At 38.6% G+C, this 6,294-nt stretch overlaps 1 non-coding gene across 1 annotated transcript; it reads left to right on the top strand.

Moving 5' to 3' along the window:
- Window positions 1–4,428: 4,428 nt before the first annotated feature.
- Window positions 4,429–4,501, top strand: Trnav-aac. Its single transcript has one exon. It is a non-coding gene; the product is annotated as a tRNA-Val (tRNA).
- Window positions 4,502–6,294: the final 1,793 nt, after the last annotated feature.

The raw sequence follows: 6,294 nt of genomic DNA, 5'->3' as shown, positions 1-6,294 counted from the left end.
AGAATCTGATTGGTGCTCCCTGGTTTATGGCTGAATCAAGTCAGGCAGAAGTCCGTGATTACCACATCTTTTCCTTTCCTTCCTGTGTCACATATCTATCCTGGTCTTGAAAGGACACTTGTGATTTAACTTGGAATCCACCAGAATTTTCTCCCCATCAACAGATTTGAGGGCCATTGGTCAGACAAGAAGCAACAATGACTTTCCTAGAGCAGGAGGAGGGAGTTGAGAGAGGATGAAGAGCAAGCATGCTGGAAGAATTAACCCGCTGAGCATGTCAGCTATTGAATTGTGCACCTTAAGCTAGTAGGGGCATTAGTCCAGTGTTCTGTTCGACCATAGTTGATTATCAGTGCAGCTAAGCCTGTAATTTAGCTACATTTTTAAAGTGCATGGTGACATTTAAAGGTTCCATAAATTATAGCCAATGTCTTAGGACCATTATGCACACCACTGTAAAATGTACCCCATTCTTAAAAGACACAAATATTTTCAAACTTTACTTGACTTCTATTGTAGTTTTTGTCTGTTGTTGTGATAAAGATACTCTGATCAAAGCAACCTATGGGTGAAATGGTTTATTTTAACTCACAGTTTAGGATATAGCCCATCACTTCAGGAATGTCAGAGGCAGGGACTTGAAACAGCTGGGCATATTATGTCCATAGTCAGAAGGAGATTTCCTCACTTTCTCCATTTTATATAGTCCATTATCCCTTTCTCAGTAAATGGTCCTTTCCACAATGGGTAAACCTCACTACCTTAGTTAATATAGTCAGGACAATCCCTTACAGACATTATTCCCTCATAGGTATGTGAGAGGCTTGCCTCCTTGATTATTCTATATGTTTTGAAGTTGACAATTAGCATTAGACATAACAATCATTGTTCCCCACATAGTATACTTTCAAAAGGAAGTTGGCATAGATGTATGTTTTATATTAAAACCTTACTATTATATATTTTGCACTATATTAGCATATTCTATATTAACATGACTACACAAAATTACTAGCCTCTGTGGTAGATAGTGTCTATATATAATCTCATTGAACTTTAACAAAGGCATCCTTACTGTCTTTGCATGCATCTTATGAGTCAAGAAAAACATTAGTAAATCATGTAACTAATCTATGATTGACGACTGTCTATATTGTAGTGTGGTTTATTGTGCTCTATGAGCTTTGGTATTGAGACTTTTAGAAGACTGGAATATGTCACCCACAAAGAACACAAAGAAGTCTTTGAATCATCCATCTTAAGAATGAGAAACATTTTTTATTCAGCCACTCTCAAGGATCATCCTTGGCAGACCATCATACATGTGTGTGGCTATGGTCTGTCTGCTTTTAGCTGAATACATTTGTCACTAGGCTATTACCACACAATTCTGAAGCAGAGTTAGAAGCTCAAAGAAGTCTTCAGACACACAGGGCCTTCTCAGAAATACTCTCAGTGACTACATCCTTGCTAGTTTCCAAGGTTTAATGAGTTGTTTTAGGGAATATCTTATTCTGCTTCTATCATTCCATTCTTGCCCACTCACTTATTTTCTTCCACCTAGGTTGTCCTGAAAAATAGGACACATGGACTAGAATATGTACAATTAGGGAAAGGTTAAGCATGTTCATATTTAAATAAAATAGATGTAATAAAGTATTAAGTATGATCATGAGACAGGAAGAAATGGAGTTCTAGGACATGAGTAAGAAACATGAATTGTTTTTTTTATTCAGTTTAACAAGGGAGTAATGATTATGATTTTGTCTCTAAATACGCAGAAGATTGGACTATATTAGGATTGTAAGACTTAGGGAAAAAATAACATTTTGGCAAGTTAATGGCAAGAATGTGTAATGTTTGGGGGACAAATTATTTCATTTGAGTAGACAGTCAATAAGGAAGGTAGTGTAGGTTAAAGTTAGATGTTTTATTAATTTATCTATTAGGGTATTTTGGATTTAGAAATTTGTTCTCTTTGAAAGTTGATTAGGACAAACTTTTTACTATGTCAAAGGCATTGGAAATAGAATAAATATCTGAAAAGAATTGTGGGAATGGAGTGCACATGAAGGGACTATGGACAAAATTAGAAGGCCAGTTTGCAGATGAGAGCTAAGGTTAAGCCGGGTGGCGGTGGCACATGCCTTTAATTCCTGCACTCAGTAGGCAGAGCCAGGAGGATCTCTGTGAGTTTGAGGCCAGCCTGGTCTACAGAGTGAGATCTAGGACAGGCACCAAAACTACACAGAAAAACTGTATCTCAAAAGAACAACAACAACAAAAGAGCCAAGGATAATTGGGTCAACAGCAGTGAGAGAAAAGAGCATGTACACAGGATGAGTAAATTCAACAGACTATGGCAACAGTGGCTTGTGTGGGTTAGGGTAGGGTGGACACTAGTACAGTGTTCTGGATTAGTCAGCTGTGAATGCAGGCATATTGGATAGGGTTCTGTTCATGAGACAGAAACACTATATTAACCCACTTTAGCAAAATGTCACTTGGAATGTCTTATTTTCAGATTCTTTCAAAGTTCATATGATGTTTTCCTCTTCATGTATAACTTTTCACATCAATCATTAATTTCAAAACCATCATATTATCCAGACCAGATGACAAAGGCCTATATTCCCATATAGTTGGGATGCTGAGGCAGAAATATAAAATTCAAGGCTAGTATGGGCTACAGTGACTTCAAGGTTAGCATCAGTGACTTATTGAGACTGTCTCAAAATAAGTACAAAAAATGCTGAAGTATTACTAAGTGGCAGAGATCTTCCTTATCATGTACAAGATTCTGAGTTCAGTAGGCACCACACAAATCAAAACCAAAACCTATTTCATTATCATTGTCAGCACATGTTAAAAATCTAAAAGGATTTCTAATATGAGCTCATGGGTGGCAAATGAACATTATGATGAAGACAGTAAACATAGAATAAAATATTCTAGAAATGAAATCACAATCTATTTAGACATTACTTTTCAGGGGGAATCAGATTGAGCCAGTTGGTATAATCATTCATTTCATTGAAGATTTGAGTTCCACAGAAAAGAGAAATGGAGAGAGAGAGAGAGAGAGAGAGAGAGAGAGAGAGAGAGAGAGAGAGAGAGAGAGAGAGAGAGAGAATTGCTACTGGACAAAGGCAATAATGACTACAGGAAAATCAAGAGCCAAATATACCTACCCATAAGGCAAAAGTCAATGTAAGCACTGTAGACTTAGCAGTCAGATGTGTTATATACAGTTAGTTTGTTTGCTAGGTAACTAAGAAAAGTAAAAGGTGCTTGGGGCTGAAGAGATGGCCCAATGGTTAAGAGCACTGGTTGCTCTTCCAGAGGACCTAGTATTGATTCACAGCACTCACATGGTAGGTTGCAAGAGTCTGTAACTCCAATCTCAGGGTCCAACACCCTCTTCTAGCCTCTATGGTGATATATAGACATACATACAGGCAAAACACCTACACATGTAGAAAAATTAAATTCAAATTTAAAAATTCAGTGCATGCACAGTATTAAGAACAAAGATACATAAGAGCGAAAGCATTATGGTCTGTTTCTTATTTGATTATGAGGGAAGTGCCATGGAGTTTGGATTAAGTTATGATACAGGAATACCCTTTTATTCCTGCATTCCCCCAAAAATGTTTGCTAAATGGAAACACTGTCAAATATGTATCTGACAACAGTTTTTTTTTTTTTTTTTTTTTTTTTTTTTTAAAAAAAAAACACTGTGCACAGAATTTGCTAAAATTTCATAGAGGAAGTTGGCATTATATTCATAAGGGACAGAATCTATCACTTGGAATTTTGTTTGTAATTAAGGGCTGCTTTGGCTGGGGTCTCCGTGCATGGCTGTGCCTTCAAAGCTTTATATTCTCATCAACAGCACTCCTCTTCATAGTCTATGAAGCAGCTTATGTGACACACAACAATGTGTATCTTCCATGTGATAGGAAATTGTCATAAAACTTGGAAACTTTTGGAGAAGTAACTAATTTTACAGTTTCTCTCCCCTTTAGTTTCTACCATTATTCATCATGTTATCTTAATTGTTTTGTGTAAGTTTTGACAATTCACAGTTTTTCTCACAGAAAATAAATATTTCAACAAGGTGTGTAAAATGAATAGTACAGAGTTATTTAAGCATAAAGTAAGAACATTTAAGGAGGGACATGAATGTATAGAGCTTGGGAGAAGTATGAAAGGACTTAAAATGTCTAGTTAGGGGGAAGTGTGAAATTACTAAGTGCTAACACGATTGGGAAGACTGGGAGGAAAGGCAGCTAGAAGAGGGCTTCTGAGTTTAGTTAAATGGTGCCAGTGTTAGGGAAGGATTCACCAGGCCTGAAAGGTTGCTTGGAATTGGAAAACCAGCAAAACCCATAGCTACAGAGACACATTAAGAATCGAGTCAGCCAAGTTTCCGTAGTGTAGTGGTTATCACGTTCGCCTAACACGCGAAAGGTCCCCGGTTCGAAACCGGGCGGAAACAGGTTCGTTCTTTAGCCGGTCGGTGGTGGCGCACGCCTTTAATCCCAGCACTCGGGAGGCAGAGCCAGGCGGATCTCTGTGAGTTCGAGGCCAGCCTGGGCTACCAAGTGAGCTCCAGGAAAGGCGCAAAGCTATGCAGAGAAACCCTGTCTCGAAAAACCAAAAAAGAATCGAGTCAAGCAGAGCGGTGGTGGCGCACGCCTTTAATCCCAGCACTCAGGAGGCGAGCCAGGCAGATCTCTGTGAGTTCGAGGCCAGCCTGGACTACCAAGTGAGTTCCAGGAAAGGCGCAAAGCAACACAGAGAAACCCTGTCTCGAAAAAAAAAAAAAAAAAAAAAAAAAAAGAATCGAGTCAAGAAACTGAAGACTTAATATCAAACTTACCTGTAATTATAGGGACCAGAAATCAAGAAAAATAGAATCTGGATTTGAGGGGCTGAGTGGGAGGTGGTTATGAATCAAAATAATGATGTTGAGAAGTTTCTGGAATAGTACTTTAGAGTTAGAGTCCTGTAGATCTGAGGGTAAAGGGGGTGGGACAAAGTGATATTGTCAATCATGATTTATTTTAGTTTCACAAAACTAATTCTGCTATTTTAGCCAAATAAGGCAGATTGGCTCATGTCATCTAAATCCATCCAAGGCTCAAGGAAATCTCTGTCTCTTTTGTCATCTTGTCTGTTTTCCCACTATATTGGCTTTATTCTTAGATAAACTATCTCCATGCAGTAGTGAAGATTAGCCTGCAAGTTTTAAGCTTTTTTTTTTTTTTTTTTTTTTTTTGGTCCTTCATGTGTAATCTTGGGGATACAAACATGTCCTTTCCAGAGTGTCAAATACAATTCTTGGAAGATACCTTGCTACCTTGCTTTTTAACATTGCCATGCTTGAGCCAATGGTCAGAGAAATGGGAACCCTCTGACTTCCCAGGCACCATTCACACACCCAACACCAAATTGAGACAAGACTAACAGCAAGGATACAAAGTGGAAGATTTGAGGCCCCAAATCAGTGAACAGACTTCTTCCCAAAGTATGTATGTCCATATATGTCAAATCCCTTTCATCATTTCTTCTCATTTTATATGGAGAGAGAGAAAGAGACAGAGACAGAGACAGAGAGACAGAGAGACAGAGAGAGCGCTAGACAAATTCTTTGAATGTAACAAAGGGTCAGTTAATGTAAGATCATACCACAAAACATCTTGGGTGCCTCTCAGAAGTGTTTGGTGTTGCTATTTACACAACAAAGAGCCAAGGAAGACTTAACTAGGAGCTGGTACAATGCCATAGATTCTCTAGAAGCATGTCTGCTTCCCATTCCTGAATAAGCAGCTACAAAACCCTAACCCCACAATGAAATTTGGTCTATTTCCTTGCAATTTTAATCTTTCTGATTATAGCTTGTGTGGATACATACAATGTACTGGGAATACATTTTTGAGGCTTTTAAGTATTGCTTTTAAGAGGGAAGCTTGAAGGGACCTCACACTATGTGAGGAACCTCGTGCTACCTGCTGTGGGGAGAAAGCATGGATAGAAAGAAGGGTGAAGTAGAGTGGGCATGGACATTGCTGCCGACACCTATCTCAATACTCAAAACTGAGGACAGTGGTCTTGGATATTCCATGTCCAGACAACATGACTAGCCCACCTGCCAAGACAGTTCCAGCTGTTTGAATGATCCCAGTTAAGACCTTTGTTATCCTGGAACAGAGAAGAACCTTGCACTGAACTCACCTGTATGGATTCCTGGCTCAGCATGGTAAACAAAATAGAGTGACTTATTTTAAA

Source organism: Peromyscus leucopus, chromosome 10 (genome assembly GCF_004664715.2).
Source record: "Peromyscus leucopus breed LL Stock chromosome 10, UCI_PerLeu_2.1, whole genome shotgun sequence".
In the NCBI taxonomy this organism is placed as follows: Eukaryota; Metazoa; Chordata; class Mammalia; order Rodentia; family Cricetidae; genus Peromyscus; species Peromyscus leucopus.
The sequence above is the reverse complement of the archived record's forward strand: the minus strand, read 5'-3'. Positions and strand labels throughout refer to the sequence as shown.